The 21,234-nt window shown below is 43.0% G+C and overlaps 1 pseudogene; it reads right to left on the reverse strand.

Annotated features, from left to right (window-relative positions):
* Positions 1-663: 663 nt before the first annotated feature.
* Positions 664-984, reverse strand: LOC144691144 (large ribosomal subunit protein eL42-like; annotated as a pseudogene).
* Positions 985-21,234: the final 20,250 nt, after the last annotated feature.

Below are 21,234 nucleotides of genomic sequence, written 5' to 3' on the forward strand. Positions count from 1 at the left end.
TTTCTTGTTTAGTTCTCGGACCTTGGTCTGTGAAACTCTACCATGGTGGGCAGTGAATTCGCCCAATGTTTTGAACTCAACACAACCCATGGTGCCCTCTTGAATTAAGTACGAATATTTGTTAATGGTCACAAAGTTTTCTCAATCAGAAGAGAAGCTCCTATGTGATATTTGTGATTCATTTACCCATCCCTGTGGAACCCCTCTATTCAGTATTTTAGCATAGATGTAACACACTTAACCTATATCGGTTAACATCTCCGCAGGAACAAGGGAGAGAAGAATTTCGGACTAACATTTAGAGCCTGCAGTGAAATAGCAAGGTTTAAAGAGAGAGAGAGAGCTTGAAAGAAAGGGAGACAGAGACAGAGAAAGGCAGAGAGAGGGAGAAAAAATGTAGAGATTGCTAGAGTGCCATATGTGCACACTATGTTGTAAAGCCAACCCTACAACCCCAGAAGTGGCTCCAAACCTGTATTGATTAAAGCCTATACTCGAGACCATTGGAGTGTGTGCCCTGGGGAGGTCACATAAGGAATAAAGGTCAGGGAATAAAAAGAGAGATGTCAGCTAGTCATCAGTATCAGTTTCTCTGCTGAGAAACAGTTTGAGTTAGTCTGTGCTGGGTGTCTTCCCATAGAGTGACTGAAAATTGATACTTAATTTTTTTTTAACTTTAATTAATTTTATTGTGAATGTGTACTCCGAAAAACACAAAGGATGCAGCTTAGAACTGGATGACTTGGCCCTTCCTCTTCTTGTCTCCACCCAGCTCAAAATGCTTGCACCTCTTGATGGCCAACATTCTCTTTGATCGACAGTTGGGCTCCACACATTCCAGTCTCAGCACAATCTTCTTTGTGGTCTTAGCCTTTTTCCGAAATATAGGCTTTGTCTGTCCACATAACCACTCTGCTTTCTGTCATAACGCCTCTTACCCTGTGCGTATAAGGAATCCTTTCCCTTCTGTAGAGAGAGCTCCATAACTTTCATTAAGCACAGCCCTATAAGCAGGATCCTCTTCCCTTTGATTCTCTGCTATAAATACACTTCAGAGATCCCCTGCCAACTTGCAGCCCTCAATTGATCATTTGGGCCAAGAGCCTTGACGTCTTAAAATAAAATGACAGGAGTCAATTTAACTAGGATTCAGAGCCAAGCCACAGATTACTAATGGGGTAGGTGCTGATGGTGGATGGACAAACAAACATAGGAATAAATTCCCAACTGGACTGTGCACCAGTAGTTATTTCTTCCCTTTCATGATCCCCTCCCAGTGATCTCTTCTCTTGAACTTGCTGACTACAATTGAGATTTAGGACCATAATCAATCTCGGGCACTTCACCCAAGAGGCCATATGCTCCCTGTGTGAGCTGAGAGAGGGCGTGCCAGCAATTTATTTTCAGATGGGATGGGGGATATCACAGTTCAGCTGATGCTGTTGTTATCCAACCGCTACTATGCTGGACTTTTAAACAAGATTGGCTGGAGCAGGACCCCTTGGCTGATATTTCCCCTTCCTAAGGCCAAACGCAGCAGTCCAACTCTACCCCGGAGCCTAATATCAGCACCATCCAGGGATTGGACTTTGGAACTTCCTGTGTTTTCTTGATATATATTAATTACCTGGATTTGCACATATGGGGCATAATTTCAAATTTTGCAGATGATACCAAATTTAGAAATGCAGTAAACAAAGAGATGGACATGAACTGATTTCTGGTGGACATGGACAGTTGGAACGAAATGGGAAAACACATCACAGATGAAATTTAACAAAGAGACATGTGAAATAATACATTTTATTAGGTAGAACAAGAAGAAGCAACATCAACGAAATGGCACAATTTTAAAGGGGGTGCAGGAAAGGGAGACCTGGGAGTGTATTTACACAAATCTTTCAAGGTGGCAGCACAAGTTGAGAAGGCTGTTAAAAAACTGGTGGAGTCCTTGATTTTATTAATAGAAGAATAGAGTACAGAAGGAAGGAAGCTATGCTAGATCTTTAGAAAACACTGGTTATTGGCCCAGTTCAAGGATCATGTTCGATCCTGGGCACCAACACTATAGGAAAAATATCAAGGCCTTGGAGTGGGTGCAAAAGGAATTTATCAGAATGGTGCCGGGAATGAGGGACTTCAGTTAGAGAGACTGGAGAAGCTGAGATTGTTGTCCTTAGGGCAGAGAAGGTTAAGGGGAGATTTAACAGAGGTGTTCAAATCATGAATAGTTTTGACAGTGTAAATAAGAGAAAACGTTTTCCAATATGTGGCTGAAAAATCAGTGACCAGATAAAACAGATTTAAGATGACTGGAAAAGAGTAAAATGACATGGGAAAAGCATGTTTTACACAGTGGGTTGTTAAGACCTGAAATGTGCTGAAGAGTGGTGGTAGCAGATCCTATAGTGACTTTCAAAAGAGAATTGTATAAATATTTGAAGAGAAAAATAATTACAGGGCTGTGGGGAAAGGGCAAGGGAGTGGGATTAATTGGATGGCTTTTCCACAGACCAGTTCAGGCATGATGGGTCAAATGGTTCCTTTCTGGGCTGTATCATTCTATGATTCCATGAAGAGAAAGAAAAAAAAACCATCAGAATTTTACTCAGGCTCAACTCACAGAATGGATTTAGCAAATGGCCGTGTATTTAAATATATCGAACCTTGTTTCTAAATTTGTGAGCTGGGGTGATATGCAGCTGGTTTCTATATATACTCCATTCAGTCAGACTGTACCTATTCTTGTTGGACAAAAGGTTCTATTTCCCTTACTCAGGCCCCTGAGGACTGGTGGTGTAACGTTAATTTCTATTAATATTACAATAACTGTGTTGTGCTGTATGAAAACCCAACCATTTTTCCCCCACTCTTTGGTTGGATGTCCTCTACAATGTGTGTTTTATTGAAGTTGCATCAGTCAGCCAATGAACAGTATCAATGGGACACAGAATCTCAGCTCTCAGTGGTTGCTGGGATGGGGATAGGGTCTACCTATAATTGGTTAGCAGAGTAGGGAAAGGCGGAAACAGAAATATCCACAGATGTTAGAAACCGTAACCGGGAATTTCCTCAGAGGTTTTCCTGTTCTCCCATTAGTTGGAGGTGCAAGGGAAACCGCTGTGTGGATCTTAGGTCAGTTCAGCATCGGGCTCAGTTGTGATGTCCTCCCACCAATATGCCCCTTATTCTGACCCTGTGGGTCCAAACAGAGGGTGCTGGTCCAGGGTCCTGACACTGGCACAAGCCAACACTTTCTGAAGTGGGCAGGAAAATAGGTTGGAATGAAAATAAGTTGTACACATAGACATTTGACCTTATGCAGCTGCCTGTGATTCAGGCTTGGCTCAGACTCATCTAATGGCCCTTCCAACTCATCATTAAGTCTATGTTCCTTTACGAACTCACACCAGTGAGTTATAAAATCCATCTGTAAATGTACAGGGTGTTAGTGAGACCACATCTAGAGTTCTGCAGGACAGTTTTCTCCTTTATGTGGTCTCCTTTATTTAAGGAGAGAGGCAGTTCAGAGAAGGTTCGCCAGGCTGTTTCCTGGATTGACTTGTGAGGAAAGGTTGAGCAAGTTGGGCCTATACCCATTAAAGTTTAAAAGAATGAAAGGTGAACTTAGCGAAACCGCTAAGATTCAAAGAGAGTTTGACAGGGTAGATGCTGAGAGGATGTTTCCCCTTGTGGGGGAATCCAGGGTTAGGGGCCATAGTTTAAAAATAAGGGGTCTCCCACTTAACCTATATGAGGAGGAATTTCTTCTCTCAGCGGGTATTTCGTCTTTGGGATTCTCCCCTCCCCGGCAAGCAGTGCTGGCTGTATCGTTGAATATATTCAAGGCTGAGTTAGACAGGTTTTTGATCTACAAGGGAGTGAAGGTTTATGGAGAACAAGAAGGAAATTGGTGTTGAGGCCAAGGTCAGATCAACCATGATCTTATTGAATGGCAAAGCATGCTCGAGGGGCCACTCCTGTTCTTATGTTCAATAGGGCAACATATTACTTGAACAACATTTGCCCATTTCAAGTCATGCTAACTATGATACATAAAATTTACATAGAAAATAGAAACAGGAGTAAGCTATTCAGCCCTTTGAATCTATTTCACTTCCAATTCATTAGATCTGTATTGAAACTCCATTTACCCATCTTGGTTCCGTAATCCTTTTAAATACCTTTACCTAACAATAATCACAGAAACAGGCTATTTGGTCCAAATGGTTTACACAAACCTACTCTGACCTTACTTCATTTGATCTTATGAACATATCTTTTCTCCATCATGTACTTATCTAGTTTCCCCTTAAATGCATCTATGCTATTCACCTCAACTGGTCTCTGTGGTAGTGAGTCCCACATTCTAACGACTAAAGAGGTTTTTCCTGAATTTCTTATTGGATTTATTCCTGGCCACCTTATATTTGTGGCCTCTAGTTCTGAACTCATCTACAAACTGTTAAAGGGCCACATTCATAAGGAAAATGTTTTGGAGTTGGGGCTGCTTCTAGAGACCACACTTGCTACAAATACAGCACTGAAACAGTAGCTGCACATGGGGAACACAGTGCTGTTACCAGATTCACCAGGGACTATTGAGTGGAGTCAGGACATCAGTAGGAGACAGGAAGTGAGAAAACTACAGACAACAACATGTTACAGGATCCCGCTACACCACCGCAGCAAGCACTCCAAGGGCCACTACAGTACAGGTTATGCACAGTGTAAGACACCCTGCATAATGACTATGAACACTCTCAGGTCGCTCAGCACAAGGGGTGGTTGCAGCTCCCTCTGCACTCCCTCATAATGAAAATGAAATCCCAGTCGTATTTCGCCATCAGAAAATAAGTGACCCAAAAGTAAAACTGGAATTAATAAGCAGGCCACTGTCTCCGTAAGGATCAAAGGGCTCACGTCGCTCTGACAGGTTTTGATGAGCCCCCATTTCATGCTTTTTATCCATCCCAGCATGTTAACACCCAAAGCCTCAACTAACTTCCATCTCATCTTGCTCAGAAGCCCTTTATTTTCACTCATTGGCTACTAATCATTGTGTGGACGGCCATAGACATATTTTGAGAAATAAAGAAATTAAAGGAAGGACAGATTTCAATTCCTGCTACAATGACAGTAATTACAAACGGCAAATCTTGGAACACCTTATAATCTAAATTCTCAATTTTAAACTTCCAATCCTTCGCTGAGAACTGGCAAGCAAAGGGTTAAAATCAGCGGCCACGTCCTTACTTCCAAGTTCCACTGCGTTGGTGCCCGTTGCCAGTTCAAGTCCTGCGTTTCGGGAAGTGTGCGTGAAGAGGAAGGGGAGACATTCTGAAGAAGAGACATAATTGACCCAAAATGTTAACTCTGTTTTTCTCTCCACAAATGCTGCCAGACTTGCTGAGTATTTGCAGCGCTTGCTGTTTGCATTATCCCGTAACGCTGTCTCACTCCCCCCAATATTAGACCCTCCCAGGAATCTTGCATGTTTGCTGCTGGGGGAAGAAGGGATGAGTGGATCATGATACTCCTCCACAACCCCATCAGGCCTGAATAATATGTGTCTAATGAAAGCCAGGGGACCACCAGGCTCAGTATTGAGCACACCACTGGGATGCTGAAGCAAAGGTTCAGCTGTCTGGACGGGCTGTCTTTAAGATGCCCCATGAAGAACCTCGGCATGCTCTTGCTGTGCTGCATCCTGCACAACCTCAGACAGGAGAGGCCTGTATCTGGAGAAGGCACAGCAGCAGCAATCCCCATTGGAGGAGGAAGGTGATGAAGGAGGCAAAGATCTGGCAGCAGTTGGAGGGCCCCCTCAATGCTTTGAAAGTAAGAAAAGTGACGCATGGACTAATTGCTTCTCAATCCCCGGCCATGTAACGTTACACAGAAACCCTCTGTATTAACAGCCCTGCTTCCATCCTTCACTACTCCATTCAGCCTGTAATAATGTAAATTCAAATCGTTCTGAGCATTTAATATATCATTCACTGAGTCCAGACTTGGGAGTTGCTATTAAACCACAGTGCAAATCAGAGTGCCAATTGTGATAAAGAGGCTTAATTTAATGATATATGTAACAAGTCCCTGCAATTCATTCCACACACAAGTGATCAACACATAGTGCTTTTCCTCAAAAAGGTTTTCTGATTGGTTCAATTCTATCAGTTGCTCCCCTATTGGCCTCAGCACATCTGGTGGAAGACAATTGTTTCTCATGCGAGGGGGGGGTCTTGACATGGCTTTGAGGTGCTCGAGTCTGCAAGGGTTTATGAACATATGAAATAGGAGCAGAAGGAGGCCTTTCGGCCCCTTGAGCCTGTTCTGCCATTCAATAAGATCTTGGCTGATCTGCTTGTGTTTCAAATTCCACATTCCCAACTACCTCTGATAACCTTTGATTCCCTTGCTGAACAAGAATCTATCTACTTCTGCCTAGAGACCCCCATCTCCACCGTCTTCAGAGGCAGAGAATTCCAAAGTCGCACAACCCTCTGAGAGAAATAAAATTCTCCTCATCTCTGTCCTAAAAGGGAAACCTTTAATTTTAAAACAGTGCCCCCTAGTTCTGGATTCACCTCTAACAGGAAACATCTTTTCCACGTCCACCTTGTCAAGGCCGTTCAGGATCTTATATACTTCAATCAAGTTACCCCTCACTCTTCCAAATTCCAGCAGAAACAAGCCCAGTCTGTCTAACCTTTCCTCATAAAATAACCCACTCATTCCAGATATCAATCTAGTAAACCGCCTCCAACACATTTACATCCTTCCTTAAAAAAGGAGACCAAAACTGCACACTATGTTCGAGATGTGGTCTCACCAATGCTTTGTATAACTGAAGCATAAGATTCTTACTTTTATGTTCAATTCCTCTCGTAATAAAGGATAACATTTCATTAGCCTCCTTAATTAGTTGTTGTACCTGCACACTATCTTTTTGCAACTCATGTGCTACAACACCTAGATGCCTCTGCACCTCAGAATTCTGCAGCCATTCTCCGTTTAAGTAATACTCTGCTTTTTTATTCTTCCTGTCAAAGTGAATAACTTCATATTTTCCTACATTATACTCCATTTGCCAGATTTTTACCCACTCACTCAACCTATCTATATCTGTCTGCAACCTCCTTATGTCCTCTTCACAACACACATTCCTACCTATCTTTGTGTCATCTGCTAATTTAGCCGCCATGCCTTCACTCCCTTCATCTAAGTTATTGATATAAATTGTAAAAAGTTGAGGCCCCACCATAGACCCCTACAGGATTCCACTTGTCACATCCTGCCAATCAGACAATCAGACACCATTTTGCATATTCTCTGTTTTCTGCCAGCCAGCCAATCTTCTATCCATGTTAATATGTTACCCCCTACACCATGAGCTTTTATTTTCTGCAATAACCTTTGATGTGGCACCTTATCAAATGTCTTCTGGAAATCCAAGTACAGCACATCTACAGGCTCCCCTTTGTCCACAGCGCTAGTTACTCCTTCAAAGAACTCCAATAACTTGGGTAAACATGATTTCCCTTTCACAAAACCATGTTGACTCTTCCCAATTACCTTGAGTTTCTCTAAGTGCCCAGCTATAACCTCCTTAATGATCGATTCTAACAACTTCCTCACGACAGACATGAAACTAGCTGGCCTATAGTTTCCTGTTTTCTGTCTCCCTTCCTTCTTGAATAGAGGGGTTACATTTGCTACTTTCCAATCTGATGGAACCTTTCCAGAATCTAGGGAATTTTGGAAAATTAACACTAACGCATCTACTAACTCATTAGCCAACTCTTTTAAGACCCTAGGATGAAGTCCATCAGGACCCGGAGACTTGTCAGCCTGCAGCTCCGTCAGTTTGCTCAGTACCACTTTCCTAGTGATCGTAATTTCACCAAGTTCCTCTCTCCCTTCCACCTCCTGATTTACAGCTATTACTGGTATGTTTTTGTATCCTTTATAGTGAAGACAGAAGCAAAATATTTGTTCATTTCAGCCGCCATTTCCTTATTATCTACTATTAATTCCCCACTGTCACTCTGTCGAGGACCAACATTCACTTTACTTACCCTTTTCCTTTTTAAATACCTGTAGAATTTCTTGCTATCCGTTTTTACGTTTCTAGCTAGCTTCCTCTCATACTCTAATTTCTTTCTTCCGATTAACTTTTTAGTCATTCGCTGCTGTACTTTATATTCTGACCAATCATCTGACTTGCCACTCATTTTTGCACAGTTATATGCTTTTCCTTTAAGTTTCATGCTTTCCTTGACTTCTTTAGTTAACCACAGATGGTGGGTCCTCCCTTTAGAATTTTTCTTTATAGCAGGAATATACTTATTCTGAGTATTCTAAAATAACCCCTTAAATGTCTGCCACTTCTTCTCTATTGATCTAACCCATAGCCCAATATCCCAGTTTACTTCAGCTAGCTCAGCTTTCATGCCCACATAGTTTCCCTTTTCTAAGTTTAAAATACTAGTCTTAGACCCACTCTTCCCCCTTTCAAACTGGATGTAAAATTCAATCATATTAAGGTCACTGCTACCTAGCGGTGCCTTCACTCTGAGGTCATTAATTAATTCCGTCACATTACGCAACGCCAAGTCTAAAATAACCTGCTCTCCGGTTGGCCCCAGAATGTGCTGCTCTAGAAAACTCTCTTGAAAGCATTCTATGAACTCCTCATCCAGGCTACTACTGCCAATCTGATTTTCCCAGTTTATATGTAGATTAAAATCACCTGTGGGCAGGATTCCCCCTTCGTCGGGCGGGCGCAGCGGGCAGGCCCGGGAACGGCCGCGAAACGGACTGCCGTCCGAGATCAGGCAATTATCGGCCTGCCAGCATAAAACACGCGCTGAGATCCTCAGCGCTGCCGGGGTGGGGGCGGGAGGAACGCGAGCGCTGAAGTCTGCGCATGCGTTGGGGAAGCGTGCACTGAAAGCTCCCTGAAGGCACAGAGCTGCCTCAAGGAGCTGAAGAATTTTACAATGAAAATTAAATCTTTTAAAAATAAGGGAAACATGTCCCCACATGTGACTCAATCACATGAACAGAGTCATATTAAAAATGATGTTTCAAATTTTTTTAAAAAATTACTGTTGGAAGCCTCATCCTGCCCGTAGTTGAGGTTTCCTCAAAAATGCCTGGCCTATTCACCCACCCGTCAACTGTAAGGTTGGATGGGCAGCGAAAAACAGGATTAAATTAATTGATTAACAGCCTTAATAGGCGAGTGAGCAATGATGTCAGGACACTCGCCTAACATCACCGCACAATTTTACTCCCGATTGGGTCAAGAGTGCGGCCGCTCGCAGGATGTAAAATTCTGCCCCATGATTATTGCTGTCCCTTTGTCACAAGTACCCAATATTTCTTCTTGTATATTTTGTCTTACACTGTGGTTACTGTGAGGGGTCCTGTAGACCACTCCCTCTACTGATTTCTTTCCCCTGCTATTCCTCATCTCCACCCAAACCGATTCTACATCCTGATCTCCTGAACCAAGGTCATCCCTAACTATTACACCAATGCCATCCTTGATCAACAATGCTACCCCTCCACCTTTACCCAGCTTCCTATTCTTCTTGAATGTCACATACCCCTCAATATTCAGGACCCAATCCTTGTCATCCTGCAGTCGCATTTCCACAATGATTATCAGATCATATTTATTTACTTTAACGTGCGCTATCAATTCAGTTACTTTGTTATGAATGCTACACGTATTCAGGTGCAGTGCCTTTAGTTTTGTCTTTCTGTTATCTTTGTAGCATCTAGTCTTGACTATTGGTGTATTCTTAGGTTTTATCTCCCTGTTCCGTCCTGCTAGTCTATGAACCTCATTTCCCATATCACTATTATGGTCTCCTGCCTCGAATCAACCCCTTGATTTGCCACATCTACCCAAGCTTGGTCCCTCACCCCCCTTATTTAGTTTAAAGCCCTCTCTACTTCCCTAGTTATGTGACTCACAAGAAAATGCATCCCAGCACAGTTCAGGTGTAGACCGGTCCCAACGGTGCAGTCCCCACTTTCCCCAGTACTGGTGCCAGTGCCCCACAAACTGGAACCCACTTCTCCCACATCAGGCTTTGAGCCACGCATTCATCCCTCTAATCTTATTTGCCCTATGCCAATTTGCACATGGCTCAGGGAACAATCCAGAGATTATTACCTTTGAGGTTAATTTGGTACCTAGATTCTCATGCTGACTATGCAGAACCTCCTTCCTTGTCCTACCTATGTTGCTGGTAGCTACATGGACCAGGACCCCTGAAGCCTCCCCTCCCACTGTAAGTTCCTCTCCGCCCTGAGCAGATGTCCCAAACCCTGGCAACATAGCCTTCTGGACTCTTACTCTTTGCTGCAGAGAACAGTGTCAATCCCCCTCACTATACTATTCCCTACTACCATTACATTCCTGTTTGTACCCCCTGCTTGAACAGCTTCCTGTACCACAATGCCATGACCAGCCTGCCCATCTACCTTGCAGACCTCGCTTTCATCCACACAGGTTGTGAGCACCTCAAACCTGTTTGACAATTGAAAAGTCTAAGGCTCCTCCACCACTGTCTGCACGGTCCCTTTACCTGCCTCGCTCACGGTCACATCTAAGAGGCCTAACCGTCTTCTGGAACAAAGTGTCCAGGTATTTCTCCCCGGCCCTCACGGGTGCGCAGTGTCTGCAGTTCAGCTTCCAGATAAATAATCCTGATCCAGAATTCCTCTAGCTGCTTACGCTTTCTGCAGATGTGTTTGTCCTGGATTGCCTTGGTGCCCAAAAGCTCCCACATTCCACAGTTGCAACTTAAGACCCGTCCTGCCATTGTTATTTGTGTTATTTAGTTAACTTAATTTAATTATTCACTTAATTAACTTAGAATATTTCCTATGTATACCACACCTCTTTCCCCCGTGCACCAAATTCCCACGTGAACATAATTCGCTACTCACTTAGTCTCCGTCTCACTCCAGTGTAGTCGCCTGTCTCCTCGCGCACCCCTTGCTTGGTTGGACTCTGCACTTTGACTGCTGCCAGAACAGCCTGGTCTAGTTTCCTTGCTGGTACCAGGGCTGGTATTCGTTGAGGGTGGTGGCAAGAGAGGAGTGGTAATTTCATCCTGAGAAATGCTAATGTGTGCCACTCCCACCAAGCCACTGCCACTCCTGTGGGGATGGGATATGTAGTCATCGGGTCTGGTGCATACAGGGTTAATGTGGGACTGAGTACAGTACCGCCCACACAGTGATATGAGAAGGTACATGACCCAAAGCCAGAGTCAGTCTAGAGATGGACAGAGATATGTAAAGACCTAGGATGGAGTCAGCTCCATACCTGTACCCTCTACTGTATATTTGTATATAGTTATGAATTATTAGTAAAGATTTACCGGTAATATGCTCAAGACTAGGAAGCCTACTTCATGGTGTCCAAAGTTGGATTCTTCAGGATGGGCCTCTATACTTCCACTCATCCACAGGGGAGCAGGCTGCAGAAGGTGACTGACAGTTTCAAAGTCCTTGACTATTCCATCAAACTCTTCAAGGTGGAGCCCAGAGTTTGCTTGGCAGCCACTTGTACTTTATCAAAACTGCAGTGGCTGGCAACGCTGACTCTCTTTGTGATGGCCTGAATTTAGCATTCCAGGAGGTAGCCACACTCTCCAGAGCAGGCTGCAGGGAGAAGTGAGGAAGGAGTTATTGTATATTTCATATCTCGGACCTTTGCAGAGGTGACACTGGTTTCTATATGTGTAACAGGTTTTATTCACAGTGTTTTAAAATGTCTACTCCATGCTTCAGCTCTGGCTTCCAACTCTTACTACAGCATTGTATTCTTTTCTGAGTCCACACCCAGCCTTAACCAGTCAAGCACAGTGAGCATCAATAGTAAACAGACTCACATAACCAAACGCAGACCAATTGAACACCACAGGATGTGCTGGGAGGAGTTGGTGGTTGCATTTCCCTCCCTTTCAGCTTCTTCATTTCAAGCTCTGATTGTCTCCCTTTCTCCTCTATTCCCTCTCTTGCTCCCAGCCTTGTTAACGCTGACATTCTCTTCCCCCAGTCTCAGTCCGTGCTTCATCCTCCAACCCGAAGCACCACATCTGCTTTTTATTCTCCAATCTTCAGTGCCATTCATAGCCTCCTCCCCTTCCAACTTCTTCTCGCCCCTTCAGTGCTATTCATTTTCCCCCTGCAAGATTCGCTGACTTCCTTATTGCCATTCATTGCCCATGCAAAAGTCTGGCTGCTATTGATAGAACAGGCTCCATGCCCACACATTCCCCAACCCCGCCCTCACCACTAGTGGCAGTGATTCCCGTAGCTATAGGGAGGAACTCCTGTTACCTCAAGAGTTCCCGTCTGCAGTATTCCATGGCGAGTGGTACTGCCATTAGTGTTGTTGAGGAGAGAGGTGTCCCAGGCCAGTCAATCAGCACTGGGGCTTGTGCAGGAGCAGGAAAAGATGAGCAGCAGCATTGCAGAGCAAGGGTGGAATATTATTGACAAACATCAGTGTGGAACAGTGATGATTCTGTGCGGATTAGGCTGTGATGTGTCCCCATGGTTAAATAGCCTGCAGATACTCACAATCTAGAAATCAACTTGCATTTATATAACGCCTTTAATTCAATAAAATGTCCCAATACGCTTCACAGCAGCATTACCAAACAAAATTTGACACTGAGCCGCACAATGTGATACTAGGACAGGGGATCATAAGAGATAGGCTTTAGGGAGTTTCTTAAAGGAGTGTGGAGAAGTTGAAGTAGAAAGCGAATTCCTGAATTTAGGGCTTTGGCAGCTAAAGACATGACTATCAATGATGAAGTGATGAAAATCAGGGATGCACAAGAGGCCAGAATTGAAGGAGTGTGGCGATCGTAGGGCTGGAGGTTTCAGGGACTCTTGATGTCCCGCAGCAGCTCTCTGCCACTCTCTGCTGGACATCTGAAAAACTGCACCTGTTTGCTGCCATCACCATTCTTGGTTCCCAGAGGGCATTTTGTGGGAGATACTCAAACTAAAGGGTGAATTATAGGGTTAAATCTTTCGAATTCTTTCAACTGGTATCAATACCGTAGTTCAAGACAGTCTCCAGTCTGTATTGTCACATGATTGAGGAGGCACTATAAAACTATATCTCCCTGCTCTTACTCATAGTGGGATTATATATTATTAAACTCCTTAGGGTAGAGTGTCTCCTCAATTATGCTGGTTTCTTTGGCGTAATTCATCCAAATTTGGCATAACCGGTGCAAAAGATTGTGGAATTTTAAGCACAAATTACGTTCAGCAACAATCGAGTTTTCACGATCTTTTGCGCTTGTTTAATAAGTATTGCACTGAAAACTGACCTTGCCCTCAGTGTGAATTAATTAATAGTAGGATTTTCCGATAATTGCCCTAATTTGCAGGGCTTCAAAGAAGCAGGTTTTGGGCACAAGGACACTAACATACATGCTTCAAATGTTTTTGACTTAATTTCTTTCTATTTAATGAGGAGCCAACTATTGTACTCCCAACATAACTAGCAACTGGCTCTTTATAATTTTAAAAGTCATCGTTAAAATTGCAAGACCCACAAGGTGATGATAAAAATGCTTATTTTTGTGATAAACCCATTTTCAGTTGTATTAATTAAACTGCACCAAGTGACCACTCTTGAATATATTAAGAAATAGATTTTATCACAATCTTAAAAACAATTATGCTGTAAAATGCTGTGTGGGCTCGTGCTGGTTCAAGCCAGATTTTACATTCAGTGATATTCAAGTAAGTTTGAGCAGAAACTCAAGAAAAATGAAATACTTCTCAAAACTGGCTCAATTTGATCACTGACTATGTCTGAAGTGCTTGACACTGATTCTTCAATGGGAGCTATTACACTAATAGCCTCAATGTAAACACAGATGTGAAGCATTTTCCCTATTTTGCTGGTTCCAATTTTGCATCACTGAATGGTATGTTTTAAAATAATTTATGCTTTCGTTTGTCAGATCAGTTGAAATGGTGACAAGCTAATACTACAAAAAGAAAGACCTGCCTTCGAATAGCGCCTCATCATATCTCTCATAAACGTCTCAAGGTATTTCACATGCAATGAACTGTCCCGATAATTTTTATGGAGCAAACATACAGACAATGAGCTAGGTCTCAAAAACATGAATGAAAGGTCAACAGAGAAAAAAGGTTCGCAAAGCTTGTCAGCAAGATTATTGGAAGGGTTAAAATGGAGTGTCGATAACATGACACAAGTGCGAACAATGGGGCAAATTTTAATGAAAGAAGATTATCATTGAGAAGTTAGACCTCTTGCTTAAGGCAGATTCCTGAGGCCATACTGATCCAGAGCATGAATGAGAAGTTTCATGACAGCAGATCATACCTGACGAAAGAAACTCTTCCTTTACGTTAACATCATTCAAATCACAAATGAACAACTCTGAAACCACCCCACCCACCCCCACTGGAGCTGTACCTTGAGTGTCCTGTCTTCCATTCTTAATTAGCACTTTTCTTAGACAAATGTCACCGCCTTCAACACCTCTTTGATCCTTTTGTCTGTGACATCTTTTGATTATCTGCTCCTATCACTGCTTGCTTATCTCCACAATCACCACACCCTCAACTTCTCTCTCCCCCCACCCCCCCCACCTTGAACCAGCTTATATTTCTCCTTTCTCCTAACTATGCTTCAGTTCTGCCGAAGGGCCGTGAAGGCTCGAAACGTTAACTGATTTCTTCTCCACCGATGCTGCCAGACCTGCTGAGTTTTTCCAGGTAATTCTGTTTTTGTTTTGGATTTCCAGCATCCGCAGTAGCTTTTAGCTTTTTGTTTTTAACTCTGAAAGCATGTCAGTGTGATCTTAAAATTTGTACTTGAAAGATTAACTTGCCAAACCACGCTGAACCCAGGACATTGACTGTTACTATGTAGTGTATGTTAATTGAATTTGTTGTAATACAGAAAATTAAGTTTCCAGTTCTTATAGAGGTTTACATTCTGCTCATTGATACGTCTGTCATCTTTTTGGAGTTATAGGGTAAAAATGATTGTGCAAATACTTAACGCAATCATACCAAGCTCTGGTATCTTAACTGAACAAACAACTCATTTAAAATAAATAGGCCAGGACCTGTTGTGAAGTAGTGGGGGAGAGAAAGCTGTTGCAAGTGGTTAAATATTCATACAATAACATCACCAGCAGTAACTTATACTCAAATTGCTGTAATTACTAATATCAAACATGATAGTGCTAAATGTAGTACAATTAAATTAATTAAAATACTTATTAATAACACACAAGGCCATTTCTTGAGCTGAACTCTTGAGTTGAATGGTCCTCAGTCAAACTATTTTGTTTGTGCTGATGACTCAGCTGTAGTTCAAATATTTTTAATTGAGCCATTTTATGGCTGACAATTCAAAAAAGTGACATTATTGTTAAAGTCCTGATGTATTTGTACCACAATGCTAAAGCTTCTTCAGATGTACAGCGTTTCGTGTGCATGTAGGTTAGGTCATTGCACCTATTCCAGTTTCTTACTGGGGCAGAAGTTTTAGGGAGGGTGTTTTTGCCATTGGAGCAGTCAATACAAGGTGGCAGTGACTTTGCTTTGGCTTAATTAAACCCATCAATTCTCATTTAATTCCACTTTTTTTTTGTCCAAGGCTGGTTCCGTCGGCTGGAGAGTCGGGATTTTCTGGCCCCGCCCACCGTCAGGATCTTCCACTTCCGCTGAAAGTCAGTGGGCTTTTGACTGGCCGGCTGCATCCCTGCGGCGTGTCCCGTCACGACAGGGCCACAAAATCCTGACCATAGCCTCAGGATGAGGGCGTGGCCATTTTGCACTGGGGTGAGGAGAAATTTCTTCACTCAGAGGATTGTGAACTTTTAGAATTCTCTACCCAGAGAGCCTTGGATGCTCAGTCATAGAAGATATTTTTTGGATATTAAGGGTATCAAGGAATATGGGGATAGGGCAGGGAGGAATATAGGGATATTAAGGGATATAGGGAATATAGGGAATATGGGGAATATTGGGATGGGACAGGGAGGCGGAGTTGACATCAAAGATCGGCCATGTCCTTGTTGAATGGAATGGTTGAATATAGCAGGCTCAATGGACCTGTGACACTCCTGCTCCTATTTCTTCTGCTGTTATGTTCTCAGTAAGGTGACTTGTTATTGCTGGATAGTGGAAGGCTTTCCACTTCTATTTGTATGTGCCAACTGGCAGTAGGTGAGTGCTCACTGGGGGCATTAAGTGCTGCAGTTCATCGGATATCACTGTGAAACAGATCGCAAACATGAGGCACCACAGATTGGCAGAATGCATACTCAATTTTCCCTGCCACCATCCAGTTGCTGACCCCAGCTGTGTGGAGGTGCCGGGTGAAGCCTTGCTGCTTCTCCAAGATGAGAATGGGTAGTCGAGAAGGAGAGTTCACCCTGAGGAAAGCCTGGGTCAGCTCCTAGCAGCTAGTTTGCTGGCTAAGGAATAGGAGGAAGACTGCATTTCTAACTGCTGTTGGAAGCCCAAACAGAGGAAGGAAAGGTTGGGGGACAGGAGAGGGAAAAAACTCAAATGTGACAACAATTTATGAGATCATACTACCTGTTTGATGGGGCAGTGTAGTGGTTTTACTCTGAGTTTGAACTGTGCTGCAGCTAACCTCACAGCACTGTTACCAACCCTCCAGAGTTGCTCTGGAGTCTTCAGAAATTAATGATTAATCTCCAGGACACTGCAGTGAGCAACCTGGAGAAAAATCACAACAACCTTAAAAGAAATTGTGTGATTTTTTTTTAAAACATGTATTTGAACAATGTTATTTATTAGTTAAAATCACCTTGGAGATGGCAAAACACGTTCTTTGGTTGGCTGTCAAGAATCACCCAATCAGCTGGCACTGAGTCTGTTCACTGTCCAGTTAGTTTGGGAAGGTGATGTGTCGTGTGATTGGCCGTGTTGAGTGACCAATGGCGGGAACGTAGGGGCTTGGGGCTTGGGGGCGGGGGTTGTTACATGGTGAAACTGTCAGGGATACATCCAGACAGATTAGCATTGGTAACCAACACTCAACACTGGGACCAAGCACAAAACCTGAGGAAATGTCCCATTTCTTAGCAACGATAGGCCTGTTGAGCACAGAATTGCTGGTCTCAAAAAAATCACTGTTAACTCCACCGTTTTGTGGAACTCAACCCCATCAGCGTTCTTTGGTGCTATTAGTCTAATTATAACTGTTCTTGGATAACAGGGCTTTGGCAGGAAGTGGCTTTTAAATTTTGACCATTAATGTCTGATTCTCTTTGAAGAATAACAACTATATTTTTGTATAGCCATTGTGTCCTCATCTATTTAAGCCTCCCGTATGTTAAAGCACTATATAGCACAACTGAAGGGAATCTGAATTAAAGGAATAGTTATTGTTTGTAAAAGGGCCTATGCAGAGGCTGCAAACAGTTTTCAGCCAACCTCCAGTCAGCTTTAATATTGACATTTTAAAAATTTAATTGGAGCAAGGGCTGTTCAGTGGCTTGCTCAGCCATTTCAAAGGGCAGTTAAGAGTTAACCATATTGCTATGAATCTGGGATCATATATGGGCCAGACCAGGTAAGGATGGCAGACTTCCTTCCCTAAAGGGCCCAACAAACCAGATGAATTTTTACAACTATCAATGATAGTTTCATGGTCACCATTACTGGGACTAGTTTTCAATTCCAAGTTTATTAATTGAATTTAAATTCCACCAGCTGCTGTGGTAGGATTTGAACCCATGTCCTGAGGGCATTAGCCTGGGCCTCTGCATTACTAGTTCAGTGACATTCCCACTATGTCACCATTTCCCCATTTACATCATGTCAAAGGAGACAGGTAAGCAAAAGCTTGGTCAGAGGTAAGTTTTAATGAGTGCCTTAAAGAAGGGGAAAGAAGCAGAGAGGTTTCCGGAGAGGGAATTCCAGAGCTCAGAGCCCAGGTAGCTGAAAGCACTGCCACCAGTAATGGAACGAAGGAAGTGGGAATCCGCAAGAGGCCAGAGTTAGAGGAATGCAAAGTTCTTGAAAGGTTCCAGGGTTGGACGAGGTTACAGAGTTAGGGAAGAAAGCGAATGTGGGTTGGGCTTAAACTGACCTTAGGCAGAGGAACCATGTTTGTATACAGCAACTTTGAATGTGGCAGAAAAAGTACTGGTCAAGGCTTCAGAATCTGCCCTAACCTCATTAACTCACAACATGGACTCATATCTAAACTAAAGGCTGGTGCTTACAATATGGAACAGTGTTGTAAATATTCTGTATCGGCAGAGCTGTGAGTGTGTGAATAGCTTGTCCAAAGGTTCATTAAGTTTATTCAATAAGTAACAGCCGGGAGACTGGAAGTTCTTTCTTTGCTGAGTTAGCTGATTTCAACTGGGCAACGTAGGAGCAGCAATAGGCCATTCAGCCCCTTGAATCGGTTCCATCGAGACAAGAGCAGCAATAGACCATTCAGCCCCTTGAATCGGTTCCATCAAGACAGGAGCAGCAATAGGCCATTCAGCCCCTTGAATCAGTTCCATCGAGACAAGAGCAGCAATAGGCCATTCAGCCCCTTGAATCGGTTCCATCGAGACAGGAGCAGCAATAGGCCATTCAGCCCCTTGAATCGGTTCTATCAAGACAGGAACAGCAATAGACTGTTCAGCCTCTTGTGAACATAAAAACATACAAAAACAAATTAAGAGCAGGAGTAGGCCACTCGGCCCCTCGAGCCTGCTTCGCCATTCAATAAGGTCATGGCTGATCTGATTGTAACCTCAATTCCACATTTCTGCCTACCCCCGATAACCTTTCACCCCCTTGTTTATCAAAAATCTATTTAGCTCTGTCTTAAAAATACTCAAAGACTCTGCTTCCACTGCCTTTTGAGGAAGAGAGTTCCAAAGACTCACGACTCTCAGAGAAAAAATATTTCTCCTGATCTCCGTCTTAACTGGGTGACCCCTTATTTTTAAACAGTTGCCACTAGTTCTAGATTCTCCCACAAGAGGAAACATCCTCTCCACATCCACTCTGTCAAGACCCCTCAGGATCACAAAGGTTTCAATCAAGTTGCCTCTTACTCTTCTAAACTCCAGCGGATACAAGCCTAACCTGTCCAACCTTTCCTCACAAGACAACCCACCCATTCCTGGTACTAGTCTCGTAAACCTTCCCTGAACTGCTTCTAATTCATTTACATCCTTCCTTAAATAAGGAGACCAATACTGTATACAGTATTCCTGATGTGGTCTCACCAATCTCCTGTATAGCTGAAGCATAACCTCCCTACTTATATATTCAATTCCCCTCACAATAAACAATAACATTCTATTAGCTTTCCTAATTACTTGCTGTACCTGCATATTAGCCTTTTGTGATTCATGCACTAAGACACCCAGATCCCTCAACATCTCAGAGCTCTGCAATCTCTCATCACTTAGATAATATGCTTCTCTTTTATTCTTCCTGCCAAAATGGACAATTTTACATTTGCCCACATTATACTCAATTTGGCAGATTTTTGCCCACTCGCTTAACCCATCTATGACTCTTTGTAGCCTCTTTATATCCTTTTCACAATTTACTTTCTTAACTATCTTTGTATCATCAGTAAGTTTAGCAACCATACCTTTGGTCCCTTCATCCAAGTCATTTATATAAATTGTAAACTGTTGAGGTCCCAGTATCTGTGGCACACCACTTGTTACATCCTGCCAACCAGAAAAAGACCCATTTATGCCAAATCTGTTCCCTGTTAGCTAGCCAATCTTCTATCCATGCCAATATGTTACCCCCTACGCCATGAGCTTTTATTTTCTGCACTAACCTTTGATGTAGCACCTTATCAAATGCCTTCTGGAAATCTAAGTACTGTACATCCACTTTATCCACAGTATATGCGACTCCTTCAAAGAAGTCCAATAAATTGGTTAAACATGATTTCCCTTTCACAAAACCATGTTGATTCTGCCTGATTACCTTAAATTTTTCTAAATGCCTTGCTATAAGATCTTTAATAATAGGTTCCATCATGACAGGAACAGCAATAGGCCATTCAGCCTGTTGTAAGGTGACCGAGTTGTGCTATTAATGATAGAGTTGATCTGCAGACACTTCTTGGATGGAAACATTAAGTATATTTGCAATATACTCAGCAGCAACTACACATGTGCTTTCAATTCTAACTCCATCCCTACACTGACTCCTATTGGTTACTACAGATCATGTGATCTTGCCTAACAAGGTATTATTCTTAAAGGTACATTACACACTAAATAAAACCATAATTACGACACAGCCCCTTGAGCCTGGACAAGGTTTCATTGTGCCTGGTCTGTCTCCTAACTCTATTTAACCACTTGGGTTCCATAACCCTTAATACTCTTGCCTAACAATACTATCAATCTTAGTTTTGAATTTTTTAATTGAGCCTCAGCCTCAGCAGTCTTTTGGGGATTCCAGATTTCCACTGAGTTAGAAAAAATGCTTCCTGACATCAGCCATGAAAGGCCTAGCTCTCATTTTAACGTGATGCCCCCTTGTTCTGGACTCCCCCTCCACTGAAGGAAATCTATCAGCTCCCCACCACCCCCCCCTCGATTACTTTAATCATGTTAATCACCTCCAATTGACCCCTCTTTAATCTTCTGTATGAAAGGGAAAATATGCCTAATCTATACAACTGCTCCTCATAATTTAACCCTTTCAGCTGCAGTATCATTCTGGTGAATCAGTGTTGCACTCTCTTCCTGAGTTCTGGGGTGTAAGGAGTCCTAAAACTGGCCTCTGTCTCTGCCAGTTCAGAAGGGCTAATTTGCCAGAGCTCCTCATCATTAACTAGTGGTGTCAGGTGCAAGCGGTGGATTAGGCTCCACAGCAATACTCCCCTCGGATCAAATAACCTGTCAATACAGTCTGGAATCATATTCTGATAAAGAGCCACTGGGCAAGAACTGGAGGGTGACAGGTGTCTGTGAGACTGTGCCCCAACAATTGACCAATGACTGATGCAAGTGAGACTGTGCCCAACAACGAGCCAATGACTGATGCCCGTGAGACTGTACCCTGACAATGAACCAATGGTGGTAGTTGATGGAGGAAGAAAACCAACAGGTAAAAATTTTTTCAGATATAGGTGGAGTAGAAATGCTGCTGAGGCGAGGGATTCTATTGTCT

The sequence above is a fragment of the Cetorhinus maximus genome, chromosome 15, assembly GCF_964194155.1.
Source record: "Cetorhinus maximus chromosome 15, sCetMax3.hap1.1, whole genome shotgun sequence".
NCBI lineage: Eukaryota > Metazoa > Chordata > Chondrichthyes > Lamniformes > Cetorhinidae > Cetorhinus > Cetorhinus maximus.